This window comes from Scomber japonicus, chromosome 24 (assembly GCF_027409825.1).
Source record: "Scomber japonicus isolate fScoJap1 chromosome 24, fScoJap1.pri, whole genome shotgun sequence".
Classification (NCBI taxonomy): Eukaryota; Metazoa; Chordata; class Actinopteri; order Scombriformes; family Scombridae; genus Scomber; species Scomber japonicus.
The window spans coordinates 8,012,372-8,026,938 of NC_070601.1; the positions used below are offsets into that span (position 1 = coordinate 8,012,372).

Genomic DNA, 14,567 nt, shown 5'->3' on the forward strand with positions numbered 1-14,567 from the left:
GTGTTTGTGATAGAATGCCTGGTTCAAATCCCAGCATTGCTGGTAAACACGTTGTGACAAATCCACTAGTTTTAAAGTCCAACATCCAAATTAAGAAGATAAATGCGCCCGGAGAAAAGTTCTTAGTGTGGACACACTCTGTGGTGTAGAGGGTTTGTCCCAGATAACAGGGTCAAAGTGAATCGTGCAAGCACCTGGTTCAAATCCAGGATAGCTGTAGGAGAAGATACGCAAAGGAGGACGGGAAGGCAACGTAGGGGGACTGGCCCCCCCAAGTTTCGGACACCTGGAACTAGGGGGTTATATTAAACTTGACTGTGCCATTTGCTTCGGCGAATGGCACTTAGTGCAATAAAAAAAAGATACTTCTTTCCTCGTGCACAGCTCCCTTCCCCACAAACAGTTACCTCCTACTTGAAATTATGGCTGTTGGTTCAATCCCCGGTCAGGGTCATTGATCTTTAATGTTACTTGACAGCAGGCATCTCAAACTCATTCCACAAAGGGCCATGTGGCTGGGTTTGATCCCCGGCTCCGCTCACATATACGTGTGCGTCTATAGGCCTAAAATCCTAATTCCTTCAATGAGGATTGTGGATGTGTTTCTACCAGTTGCCAACAGGGGGCAGCATTCTAATTGGAGTTACGACCAATGCAGACTAACAGAATAGGAGTATATCTGGACTGTCATGTTAGCATCCTTTCTTTCTATAGAGTCTCCTCCAACACATTGATCCAATTTTCCACCAAATTCCACAAAGGAGGTCCAAACCAATAATGAATTAATGCATTTGTATGTAGCCTGCCATATAGCCACTGTTGGTCAAACACTGAATGCTCCCTCAGCTCAGTAGATCTTGAATGCAACCCCAGGCTTGGCCCCGCCTCTAATCAAGGTAAGGTTATTTAAGACACCTGTGTACATTTGTTCTTCCTTTTCTGCTGCCATGTGGTCTGGACGGAGGTCGGTATGCTGAGATGTAACTGCCAGAAGTTCTTGTTTCTGAGAGCTAGCTTTGGTTTTTTATGCTTAGTTTCTCTGTTGGTGTCTCCAGCTCGTACACCCTTTTCCCTACTATGGTGGAAAGTGGTGCCTGGACAGTTTGATTCTATTGTGTATGCAGGTGGCTAACTAACTCTGTCTCTTTTTGTAGGATACCATCTGCTGCTGCTTTTTGCCTGCCCTCTTTAGTACAGCCTTATAAATATTGGAGATTAGGACCATCTATTTTTGTTTAACCTTTGTAGTTTATAGTTTTATTAGATTTAGTGGAGTTGTGGGCCAGTCTGCTGGGACAGGTCTGTCCCTCTGGTTGAGGTCTCTTCACAAGTGAGTATATGTTGGCACACCTAGAGATCTGCTAGCCCTAGTCCACTTGTGTTTTGTTTTTAACTATTGGTAGTATATTCAGATTGTAATTTTTAAACTGAATTTGTAATAAAATGCTTTTACATTACAACTGAATATTGTCTTTAATTTACTTGTGTCAGCTTATTCTTGAAAAATGTATCAGAACCAGTCTGATCTGAACTCTATTTTGGAGTCACTGACTTTTCATGTACCATAATTCCAAGTGGTGTATCACATCTAGTCACTTTCCAACCGTTAGCACTGCTGTGTACAATGTACAGCAGTTCATTTGTATGGTCCAAATGCACCATTTCCTTATTAGAAGTAACAAATGGTGTTTACTAGCACCTCATTTAGTTAAATCTTCAGTGTACTTAGTGCCAGTTATTTGGTAAAACTTGCTTTGGTTCTGATATACCTACAATGTATTGACATGTAGTTGTGAGATATTGCACTATCTGTTGAATACACTGATAATGTGGCCAAATCTGGGGAAAAAAGCCTAATAAACCATGAAACAGTTGCTGCAGATTTTTCAAATTTTATTCAACCATCACAGATCTTACATTCAATGTTTGACAGTTTAAATTTCATCCTCAAACTCAGGCTGAGCAGAAGTGCCTGGTCACATCCCAGCAGGTGGACTCCAGTTCTCCACACCAGTCAAGCAACACTAAAAAAAAGAGAACACATTACTAGAGAGCACTTGAGTTTTGAAAAGAAATTGCAATTCACATGTTAGCTTAATAGAATCTGTGCCAAAGTCCTGACATTTCTCTCCCAATACTAAGATCCCACTGCAGATAGAGAAGTCTGCCATGGCAGTACAGGACTGGGGATACATACCTGACATCAGTCTTGGTTCCTGCTGTGTACTGCCCCCTATAGGCCAGCTGCTCCACACACTGCTGTAGAGAAAATAGTCAGTTAAAGCAGGAACAATACTGGTCACTGCTCAGGGTTTGATTATCACCACATTAATATAAGTTTTACTGGTTTTGCATCACTCACCTTCAGTCAGTCTGCAGTATGACCTTCATCTCCACACTGAGCAGCTCATCAGTAGCTCTGCCTGCAACAGTCAAGGAAAATTTACTTCACATCATCAAGTCATATGGCTACTTTGATTGAAAACTGTTATTTTCTACCACCTATGAAAGTTCAACTTCAAAGCTTCCTTATAGGAGTGAGTCTGAAGTGTGCAGCCTTGTACTCCCATTGGGCCAAGCTCTGCAGCAGCTCAGCGACAGACTCTAAAACAGAACCTGCAGCCAAAGCCAAAGCCAAATCCAGAGATACTCTACCAGCACTGTAACACTGAGCCAGACACACACTGCCTGGACAGCTGACTGAGCACTGGAGTGAAAGAAACAGCCACCATGATGTGGTATCTACTGCAATTTAAACATTTTGCTGTCTTTTAAAAATCACTAAAAAATAATTTGATGTGAAAAATAAAGAAATGTAAAGTTCTGGGACATGACTTGAATGCTTTGAATGCAATGTGAATCTTAAAGTGAACCATCACAACTCTGTTTACCTTTACTCCAAAGAAAAAGGCTGGGGGTTGGTAGTTTCATCCCATGGCAGCGGCTCTGTCATGGGGGACCCAGCATCTCTGAAACAAAACATAAAGGTCATAACGTGCTGCAATGGAGCCACCAAGTGTCACAGAAATTGGAGGGCAGGCAATGAACAAAAAGTTGATTTAATTACTGGTTTATATATCTAAAGTCAGGTAATCCTTGTGACATAATATGTGCACATAAGTGCTCAAGTTCAGCTGCCTGGTTGAACACGTTCAGTAACGTTAGCCGGCAGCACAGTAAAGTGAACAGGTCACGCAAAAACCGCCAAAAAACGACTCATAAGCGCCATTTTATAAAAGTACTTGAACTTTTTCACGAATTTAGTAAAATAATATATTTCTTTAAAAAAGCTGAAATTCTTACCACGTTTAAACAGACATCAGAGTCACGTCTCCCACACGTCTTTCTTCTAGACTGAGATCCAGCGCGAAAGGCACGCTCATATTTATAACATACGGCTGTCGCAGTGCATTATGGGAAGAGACGCCCTTCCAAAGGTCGTCTCTTAAACAGAGCGACCACTAGTTTATTTCCCCCTGGACGATAAAACATACAGTATTATAGGTTGACTGCTCAACAACAACATTTGTACAACATAAAATTTTCGAATTCAGTCTTTAGGATAGCTCAGTGAGATAAGTGTTGGGCATGAGACACTTGAAATTAAGGTTGTTGGTTCAATCCCCGTTTAGGGTCATTGATCTTTAATGTTACTTTACAGCATTGGTCGAAACTCCAATTAGAATACTGCCCCCTGTAGGCAACCAGTAGAAACACATCCACAATCCTCTTTGGAGGATTTGGGATTTTAGGCCGATAGGACGCAGACAGATATGTGAGCAGGCCGGGAATCGAACCCACCACCTCCAAAACTCAAGTCGGCTGTCTAAATCATTGAACCACAGGCTCACATTGGCTCCAGAAGTTTTCATCAGTATTTGACACTCCAGCAGTTTGTCTGACTTTCAAAAAACTGTGCAACAATTGAACCAACAACCTGATAGCTTCCCAAGTAGTCATCTAAGGCATTAGATGTGTCTGACTTGGAAAAACAATTGGACATAGTGAGAATTGAACCCACGACCACTAAGATTCAAAGCAAACAGCTAACAAACTGAGCTATTCCCTTTGGGATTTGATCAGCAAAATCAGAAGTTCAAGAAGGTTTCCCAACAAGCTGAGCTGTTAGAGTTGAGATGCCAAGGTTTGGTTTCTTGCACCTGAGGCTCCAACTTGTCAACCTAATTAATCTCTAATTGGAGCAATGATTATGAATGAATGAAGGAATTAATTTATTAATACATAATTATTAATAATCATTAGATTAACATTAATTGAAGCAAGTAATGTTCATCTATTAATGATTAATATTAATAATTAATTAATTAATATTAATAATTAATCATTACTAATGTTAATTGAATCAAGTATTGTTACTCTATTAGTTATTAATTATTAATATTAATAATTAATTAATTGTTAATGAACAATTAATGAAGCCTTACCTGTGAGGATGACTCATAAAATCACAACAAATGATTAGTCTACATATAAGTAAGACTATAGCCTTACTACAGCCCCTACATATAAGTAAGACTATAGCCTGACTACAGCCCCTACATATAAGTAAGACTATAGTCTTACTACAGCCCCTACATATAAGTAAGACTATAGCCTTACTACAGCCCCTACATATAAGTAAGACTATAGTCTTACTACAGCCCCTACATATAAGTAAGACTATAGTCTTACTACAGCCCCTACATATAAGTAAGACTATAGCCTGACTACAGCCCCTACATATAAGTAAGACTATAGCCTTACTACAGCCCCTACATATAAGTAAGACTATAGCCTGACTACAGCCCCTACATATAAGTAAGACTATAGTCTTACTACAGCCCCTACATATAAGTAAGACTATAGCCTGACTACAGCCCCTACATATAAGTAAGACTATAGTCTTACCTTGATGAGACCAATGTGTGGATGACTCATAACATCACAACAACTGATTATTAACAACACAGTCCTCGAATGTAGGGGATGGTTGACCCTGTAAAGCTTTCAGTGTGATGCTGAACCAATTAATAGATATTAATAATTATTAATTAATAAGTATTCATATCAAATAATAATTATTAGATTGTTAATTGATTCAATTAACATTAAGAATCCATCAATTGTTCATCATTAACAATTAATTAATTATTAATATTAATAAGTAAGAAATAATAAACATTACTTGATTCAATTAGCATTAAGGATTAATTAATTATTGATATTAATTCATCATTAATTTTAATTACTTGTCTCTGTGTGTCAGTAGAGTTGTTGGTTCAATCCCTGCAGCAGGATGGAAATATTCTTGTTAACTCAGGTTTACACGCCAGTCATACTGCCCCCTACCAGCTGCTTCACTAACTACACACACTCAGGTTAAAGTGCCACAGGAAAGGAACCACATACACACTTTCATTTCAGGATTTGGAATTTTAGGCCTATAGGAAGGCGGTGGGCTTATGGTTATGGTGACTGTGTGTAATAAGCAACAAACATGTGATGGCAAGACACTTTCAACTGTTTTAAAAACTCAGTCGCACTTTCCACTAAAATGTCACCTGGATGGGATTTTTTTCCTCATAACCCCCTGCGGACAGACCTCCTCCAAAAGATTGGGGGAGGTCACCCACTCCACATGGGACAGTTTTAGTATGATCCAGTTACTGATGCATGAGAGGGATCAAACCAGCCACCTCATGTCTGCAGACATATTTGAGATCTGTGTTAACAGCTCCGTCACTACACCAGGTCCCCTTCACACTTGCACCTCTTCTCTCAATGCTTTTCAACCGCTCCTCTCTGTGATGTCACTGAAAAGTCACACCCGGGCCCACAGCCTCACACTAACTCCACAAGTCTTCATCAGCTTTTCAGTCTCCAGCAGTTTGTCTGACATACAAAACTTCACCAACACAGTCAGAATTGAACTCACAACCTTGTGACTTCAGACTCACAGTGCAACACACTGAGCTACAGAGTCACACTGATTCTGTGTTTTTATTTCATGTTTTCAGTCCTGAGTGAGATTGAACCAACAACTCTACTGATACTGAAGACCTGTCACTCAAAAAACTGATCAAACTATTTAAACTACTGGACCAAGTCCTTAAAAAGATTTAGACAGTCCGTCTCAATCGACTCTGTAGCTCAAAGTGTTAGACAGCCACACTCAAGTTTTAAGATTGTGGATTCAATTCAGTAACGGGCCATTTTATTTTAAAAATGAATAACATGTAAAGATTGAGACAGACTGTCTAAACCACATTACTAAGGACTAGCCTGACCTCAATTTTTAAAGTCAACGGCTCCTGGCGGTTTTAATAAATGCACATTTCTCACTCCCACTACTCCACAGGGTCGCTGTCAGAAACAACCTGGAATCTCCCTAATGACAACTACATCATGTTCATTCATATTATTTATAAAGTATAAAAGGTGAAACAACAACATTTGTATAACATAAACTTCTTGAGAGCCAGTCTGTAGGATAGCTCAGTGAGATAAGTGTGAGTCATTAGATACTTGAAAGTAAGGTTGTTAGTTCAATCTGCATTTAGGGTCATTGATCTTAGTTGATAAAACTTCCTCACAACAAGCTGCACTTTTACACGCAATGTCAGCTTTTGTCGCCTTTTCAACCTTTGGTCATGTGACTCAATTTCAACTTTCACTGCTGCAAGCAGACTTGAACCCATGACCTCAAAAACATCATCCTAAATGTGACAGCGTCTCTATGCCTGAACTAGTGGACCTAGCACATGGGAGGGGAGGAAAGTAGCATTTTAATTTTTTAATGAAACCTTGTTAAAAGCTATCTATGGCTGCATAACCCCCTACTTCCACTTCTCTGAACCTAGGGGGTCCACCGCCCCCTTCCTGCTCCTCCCTCCTACTTCCACCCATCTGGTACTTCAGCTGGGACATATGTGACATATGTATTGCTGGAGACTGAAAAGCCGATGAAGACTTGTGGAATTAGAGTGAGGTTGTGGTTGAGTGTGTTAGACAGCTGTTTTACATTTTAAGGGTGGTGGGATTGATCCTGAGTCAGGTCACACCCACCACAGACTGGGTCCTGCTGAAAGTCATCAAGCGAAAGTGGTCAGAGCCAAGGTGGACAGGACCATGCAAGGTGGTGGAAAGAACATCTCATGCGGTCAGGCTGCAAGGAAAAGGAGACAGCTGGTATCATTGGAGCCAGTGCGCAGCCACAGACCCGCCTATAAGGACTCTAGAACAGATAAGACAAGGAGGAGTATAATGGAGAATTGTTAACAAAATGTTTCTTTTCAGCAGCCTGCGGACAATATTCTAGTACAAAGGGAAGGCTCCTCCTCCATACCAGATGCCACAGTTGGAGATGGAGGTGATGGCTCTGGTGGGGGGAGAAGGATACCTGTCCGAAGATGAGGGTGAAGTATGAATATGTTTAGTTGGCCTAATTTTCATGAGACCAAAAGGGGGACTTGTAAATATATGCTATGAATTGAAAACTGTTAAAGTATCAGCTAATGGGATGAAGTATCTTATTATTTGCTTCATATGATAATGTGGTGCTGTGTGTGATATTATGGAAACAACAAGTTGTGTGTTGAGTGTAAAAGCATGGAAGAGAGTTGAACTTTTGCAAAGATGTGATTATCAGTATGTATTAACTATGACAAAGAACTACTTGTCTCTGAATGCAAAGAAAATATGAAAACAATAAGGGGGGCTATCGGCTCTGAAGGCATGAGATATTGGATGCTTTGTGTTCTATAAGTTTCAAACAGGAAATATCTTTTTGACATCTCTATACCTAACACGCACACTTAAAGACACACTTAGAATATATTTCCATTAATGTCTGTGTTTTATAATGTATACGTTTTTGAATTTGAAGATGAACTTAGGGGCCACCATGCTTCAAAGCTACTTGAGAAAGTACAGAAAGAGGTCAGTTAGTAACTGGATGAAATGCCGGTGCATCTGTCACAATATGCAGGAGGAAATCCTTAAACAATGAGGACGTAGCTACACGTGTGTCAAAAAGGGGAAAGAAAAGAAGAACAGTGCTCAAGTGCTGACAAGACATTTCCAGTTTTATTCTGTTTTTTCTTGAATTAACATCATATAACATATAATTTTATTCTATACATTTTCTTTAGCATTTTCAAAATCTCATATTAGTATCTTGTTAACAGCAGGGGAACATTCTTTTAAATTACAGTAAATGCCTGTTTAAATATATGAAGCTTTTAACACAGTTGTGCACAGTTACATGATTTCATTATAAGTGAAAGTATCTGTTGAAGCCTTGAAATTTTAATTCTCTATGTCCAATAAAACAGAAAAAAAAACTTGAAAATAACACACTGGTCAAAATGTTTAGGAATGTTATTCTCGACTTACATCGAGAGGAGTGCCATCACTACATGAAACTTTAATGTGGGCCTTGGCAATTTTTTCCATATTGTAGGAACAGCCACCCTTTTTTTCACGTGTACATATGATCAATTGAAATGTTTTAGGACTTTTTATTACTGCAGTCCCTTTATTTCCATTGCAAACGGCCTTAACAGATGCTTCATCACTGATGACGAAGAGATTTTCGCGCACGCAGGCATTGGGATCTTCTTCATTTAACTCCTCCATTTCTCCCGCACACTGAAACATTTGTTGGCGGACGTGCTTCGTATTGAAGCCCAGAAACTTAGTGTGTCCAGTGACGCAAAGCAGCACCAGCAGCAAACAGGCAAATTGGATCCTCATGATTCCCTAGTGAAGAAAAAAAAAAACAGGGATGTTGTTCTCATTGAATTTAAAGTGATAGTGTTGCAGTGACTTCAGCAATACTATATGTGTATTCAGAAAGAGCAAATCTTTTTAAATAGTTGTTGTAAATGTAGGCTCCAATTAATCAATTAATTGTCAATGTTGCATAGCACATATCCGACCCCAAAGATTATTTTCCAATAACAATCATTCATCAACTCATCACTCTTTTTTTTGTCTGAGCCTGTCATACAAAAAACCCCACTGTAAATTCATATATTACACACATTCTACTGTCAGCAGGCACTAAACTAACAATGTGCATTTGTTCATTTATTCATTTAACAAATTTGATGGAGCAAACTTGAGTAAAGTTCACTGAGGAAAAGTCAGACGACCAAGAAATTTAAGAGCTGCCTTACCTTATTCTTGCTGGGTTAATGGCAGGTTGGTTGGTTGGTTGGTTCACTCGATGTGGTCAGTTGAGTCCGTTGGTCAATTTTCTGAAGCTACAACCTGGTTACAGTGAGTTCATTTTGTAGTGTCCAGGTCCATGGGCACCACCTACTTATCTAACTAATTTGAGTAAAGACATACACCTTTTGAACAGGGGCAAACTACACACGGCTCTGTATTTAAAAATGTTAAAAAAGCATGATAGGCAAATCACAGAGTGAAGAAAAGGTCAGCATAAGGTGCAGTCCAAATGAGGGACAAAACAGATCTGTATAGTTTTATTTGTTATTATTTGTTGCAACTTAGATGTACATGAATGTAATTTCTAACAGAGGGTTGAAATGGACTATGATGTTTGACTGTGAGTGCTGACTGTGTGTCTTTAAGTCACAGTGAGGGACTTAAAGACCTTTACATGTATGGACTGGGCTGGATTATCCATATATGGCTTAAAAATATGATAAATAGAGTTTGTGGTCAGAAACGTTTGTTACAACATTCATAAAAGTACTTCATTTAGATATTCATCACTATTCTTAATAAGAAAGCACAGAGGTATTGAGAGGTAGATACGGTTCATTTAAATAATAACAGTATATTGTTGACAGAAAATATGTTTAAAGCCCATTTTACTTATCCATCCTCTTGTGTGGAACAAGCACCTTCATATTTGTTTTTTTTTGTTTGACAAAGCTGAGAAGCTTTGTATCTGTGGTTTCTGACCAGGGAATAAAACATGGTTTTGGATTTTACAATGAATATCAAATCAATATTGTCATTCATTTTGTTTAATTTCTGTTTTTGAAAACAACAGAACAAATCCAATTGGTAATAGCCCACACATTGCAATACATTGTGTCAATGCTGTCCCTTACACCTTCAAAGCACCTCACTTGGCACTCTGTTATCAGTCAGCTGTTCAAACGGTTGAATACAACAGTCATGAATGGTTTTGCATGTAGTCCTCATTTGGGCCATTTATAATGAAGATAACGGCATGCACTGGGATATGAGTTGTATTCATTGTATTTGAACAGAGATATTATACATCCAGGTGTCATATAATAGTGAGTTATACAAAACATGGAAGTTCAACGAGACAAAAACATGTCGGCATGAATTGGGACTTGTTCTGTTCATATAGTCAAATACCTTCTTATCTAGCACACTTTTTGAAATAGTAACTACCATTTTTAGCAAAGAACTGACCACAAGAACATTAAAGGTAATTTACCTAAATCCAACTCTGAATATCCAGTAATGAAAACATGATGACCACTTGAATGAAACAGTGGAAGCACCAACAGCTTGCTTAAATTGTGATTATACTGTAAGCAGCAATGTTCACAATATCATGCAGTAGTAGTGAAACAGAAAAGGTCAGACGTAGGACAGACAGGGACACCTATGTCAGTTCGTAACCTACATTTTCAATTATTAAGTGAAACAGGAAGTCCACTGCATTTACTTGGCAGCTTTTCAGATGAGGATCTGATACAATGGATCATATGACAAGCTTTTAAAAACACATTGTTAAAGATGAAACCAGTGGTTTTCAACCTGTCTGTCATCTGATGTCTTAGTCTGGGTCACATTCCTGATGTCTGAGTTGTTAAAAGCTCCAAATAGTGATTTTCCCCTCTAAACTTCTCACATGGTTTCATTCCATTAAATGTTCAAATTATTCAACATTTATTCACCAAAAATCAAAGATAAGGGTAAAGTCCAAAAAATAAAAACAGATTTGTGTATCAGAACTTCTTTCCTCTCACATCCTTAGGATTTATCTATTGACCCTTTAGGCAGGCTGGACCCCTATGCTGGGAAACACTGAACTAAACCAGCAAACTGTATATAAAGTGGTTGACTCGCACTAGCTCCACCTCCAACAGCTACAACAGCATTAATAATCTAATGATGTTATATATACTAATATATTAGTCAGAGCTACCAAACCACTACTTTTACTGTACTATTTTAACTACATCAAGCTGATGACTAATGTAATTTTACTTTAGTAGTATTTTTACATTGCTGTATTGCTCATTTTACTTGAGTAAAGGATTTAAATACTTCTGCCACTACTGATAAAGTACCAAACATGTGGAGAAAACTTATAATTGTCAGTTTACCAACAGGTAAATTCAGATATATTCTGCCATGGTTTAGAGTGAAGTCATCTTCTCTTACATGCTTGTAGGTCCCAGGTCACACAGTACTTTAACTTTTTCAGTGCTGTTACACATAGTGCCACTAATCACTAATCACTATATGAATGTGCGAAATGAAGAGCAAAAGTAAAGAAAAAATCTGCATTCATGTGCCTTTATTCTTTTAATTATTTTATATAACAGTATAACATCTTCAGGTGCTGTGGCCCAAAGTCCATGATTGATCAAATAAACTGCACCAAAATAGAAACAGACAATAAGAGGCAAAATGAACATTAGCATATATAGGAGACTTAATGTCTACAGAGATGACTACTCTTTTCTTAAACATATTGTTCATAATGTTACAACCTTAAAGTCACATTGACACATCAAATACAATATTTTTCATCAGCTCAGTGCAGTAAGTTTAATTTTTTGTGGCCAGTGATTGCACCAGAATAAGTAAGTAGCTTCAGTTCAGGTTATTGAGGACATTTAAACAAATCAGTTAATTATTACACACATTCAGGATCTGTCGTCGCTTGCCGGCAGCAAGGCAGACATGACGACAGTCTGTATCTTCTGACAGCACACTGGTCTGGTACATCCTGCAGTTGTTTAGACCGGGCTGAACCTGAGTGTGGACTAGCTTGGACTGGTCTAGAACAGCTTTGTCCACCTGTGAACAGCGGAGTCATCAGTCCAGACCCATCAACACTCCCCACAGTTGAAGAGGAGGCCCTGGTCTGTGATGGGAGTCGTCTGTGCTGAGATAATTTTTGCTCCTGCCTTGCATCACCCTGTGGCTGAGTGGAGCAGCTGATCCTCCTCTGTGATTGGCCCCCTTCTGTTTCTGACTGTTGGACTGAGGTCACTAGCCAGTGCAACTGACTGGGCTCACTGGTCTGATGATGTGGCAGGTGCACAGGAGAGTAGCTGTCAGACGTGGAGCTACAAAGAAGAGAGAAGTAGCATTTCATTAACTGTAGTCTAAATAATATGAAGGGTGTGGACAAGATTAATGTTAGCATAACGTCTTGGTGAATTTTTATTATTTTTAGGAAAACCAAGTCTGGTGTCTTTGTGATATTTTTTACTTCCTGTTTTTAGCATGCATCATATATCAGACACTTTTCCCACCTACATAATTTTGCAGCATGTAACTAGTGGACCAGCAATTGAGTTTCAAAGCCTGTTAGTTCATTAAATTTAATTTATGTGTTCTAAAATCTCACCCTTAAGAGGGGGAACATATTTGAAACAATTACCAAATAGCAATAAATATCACTTTTAATGGAGCTCTAACAATCACTAGTTTAATAAGTATAAGTGACTCTTGATGGTTACCTCAGATAAAGAGGCCAAGTAACAGAATTAATTATGAGTGCATCAGTCACAAACACTGTATGATGATGTAATTTCTCCAGGGGAAAGTCCCTAAAACCATGAAGGGATGTGTCAAAAATTGGAAAGACCATAACTGTACTTCTATTCAATTATTGACTGCACTAACAATTGTGTTGTCATGTGTTTTACTGCAATAAAGTGTACTAAAATTGATTGAGAGCTACTTAGTGTAACAATTATTTATGATTTCAGTGTTATATCTTCTCTGTGCCAATGCTCAGTATCAACAATTCAGTATGATTTCCAAAAACTACTCTCAAACTAAACTTACCTGCTGAAGGATGTCTGAAGCAAAGAGGAGGAGGAAGAGTAGGCCGGCCAGTCAAGTTTATGTGGGCTTGTCATGGTTACATAGTCATCCTGAGGCAGCACAGACAAAGTGTGGCGAACCTGTGGTGACATCATCATGTACCCTGGACCCTCCTGCTCACCTGGCTCCCAGCCCTCCATCCTACAGGGTGCAACACTGCTGTGGTCCCCTGTCACCATGGTGATCTGGCTGCAGTCGTTTTCCCTCTCTTTCTTCACTGGGAGGTGATGATCCATCTTCATTTCCATGTAGCTGCCAGTCTCAGGCCCAGAGCACTGAGAGTTGAGATATGAGGAGAAGCTGAGAGTTGATTCTGGCCCAGGTTTGTCTGGTTTTTGGGGCTCAAGGTCACATTGGATCATACCAGTCTGGATTTCAGGGCTCCTGGGGGGCAGGGCCAGGGGAGAATCAAGTGGTCTCACATTCACCTGTTTGTCTCTGTATTTAGGTCTGCAGCGTTTAGACGCTATAAGGGTTTGAAGCTGACTGTGGTTGGTATGGTTGGAGGTTGGTGACCTGTTGAAGTCTGGAAGAGCTCGTAGTGCCCTTACAGTCTCCCGAACCACCTCGTGAATGTGCTGGGCCAGTGTGGAGTTTCCTGTACAGAACAGACATAAAAAGGAGGGGGTTACAGTCCTGTGGTAAGGCAGTAATGACTAGATTCAACACATCCTTTTGTTCCAAGTTACCTTGGTCTCTTGCTTCCACCCAGATCTCTCCGGGCCCGTTCGGTGCTGATCTGCCAAGCTCCAAGAAAAATAAACCATCCAAGTGGCCAAAACGCCGAACACTCAGCAAAGGTATCGTAACCGATGGCAAATCATTGCATGCGCCCACTCTGACCAAGAGGAGTGCTGAAGTTGTGAGGCAGAGCCGGCTCTCCCCTGCCAGAGACTTGGAGCGGCCCAGACCTCTGGGCTTCACTGTGACAGGCCAAACCTTAACAACAACATGAAGTGAGCTAGGCGATGATTGGGCAGGAATTTTTTTTATATCCAGTCAAGAACTGTGGCTTGAAAAGGTTTTTTTAATTCTGTTGCTATAGTGCTATTAGCTAGTGAGAGTTTAATTAAAGTTTAAATTGATTCACTTTTTAGTTTAAGTAGTTATGAAAGTTGTTATTTTAAGAAACTATACTGTATAACACAACAGTGCCTCGCTGGAATAAAATATATAGAATGACCATGATGGAACAAATTAAATATTTTCCTAATTCCTAAAAGGTCAGGAAAGGCAAATTGTACACAAATCAAAACAACAAAATACCAATACTATAGCTGAACGAGCTAAACTTTGATTTAAATACAATTTCCCTTTGCAACTACTGCATCCACCAGGAAAAACAACAACAACAAAAACAAATACCAATCAGGTCTAACCTCTTTGACAAAAGCAGCAGTTGGCAGAGTACAATACCCATCATCCTCTTCATCAAACACATGCTCTTCATCCTTCTGCTCTTCCTCCATCAGTTTCTTAATGGA

General features: G+C 39.4%; 1 long non-coding RNA gene across 2 annotated transcripts; it reads right to left on the reverse strand.

Moving 5' to 3' along the window:
- Positions 1-1,908: 1,908 nt before the first annotated feature.
- Positions 1,909-3,340, reverse strand: LOC128354516 (uncharacterized). Of its 2 annotated transcripts, none has more exons than XR_008321072.1 (4): positions 3,304-3,340; positions 2,386-2,423; positions 2,198-2,256; positions 1,909-2,024 (listed from the first exon to the last, which is right to left on the reverse strand). It is a non-coding gene; the product is annotated as an uncharacterized LOC128354516 (long non-coding RNA). The 2 variants fall into 2 exon arrangements; XR_008321073.1 differs by lacking the exon at positions 3,304-3,340 and adding an exon at positions 2,892-2,907 and having other exon boundaries at positions 2,198-2,259; positions 2,363-2,423.
- Positions 3,341-14,567: the final 11,227 nt, after the last annotated feature.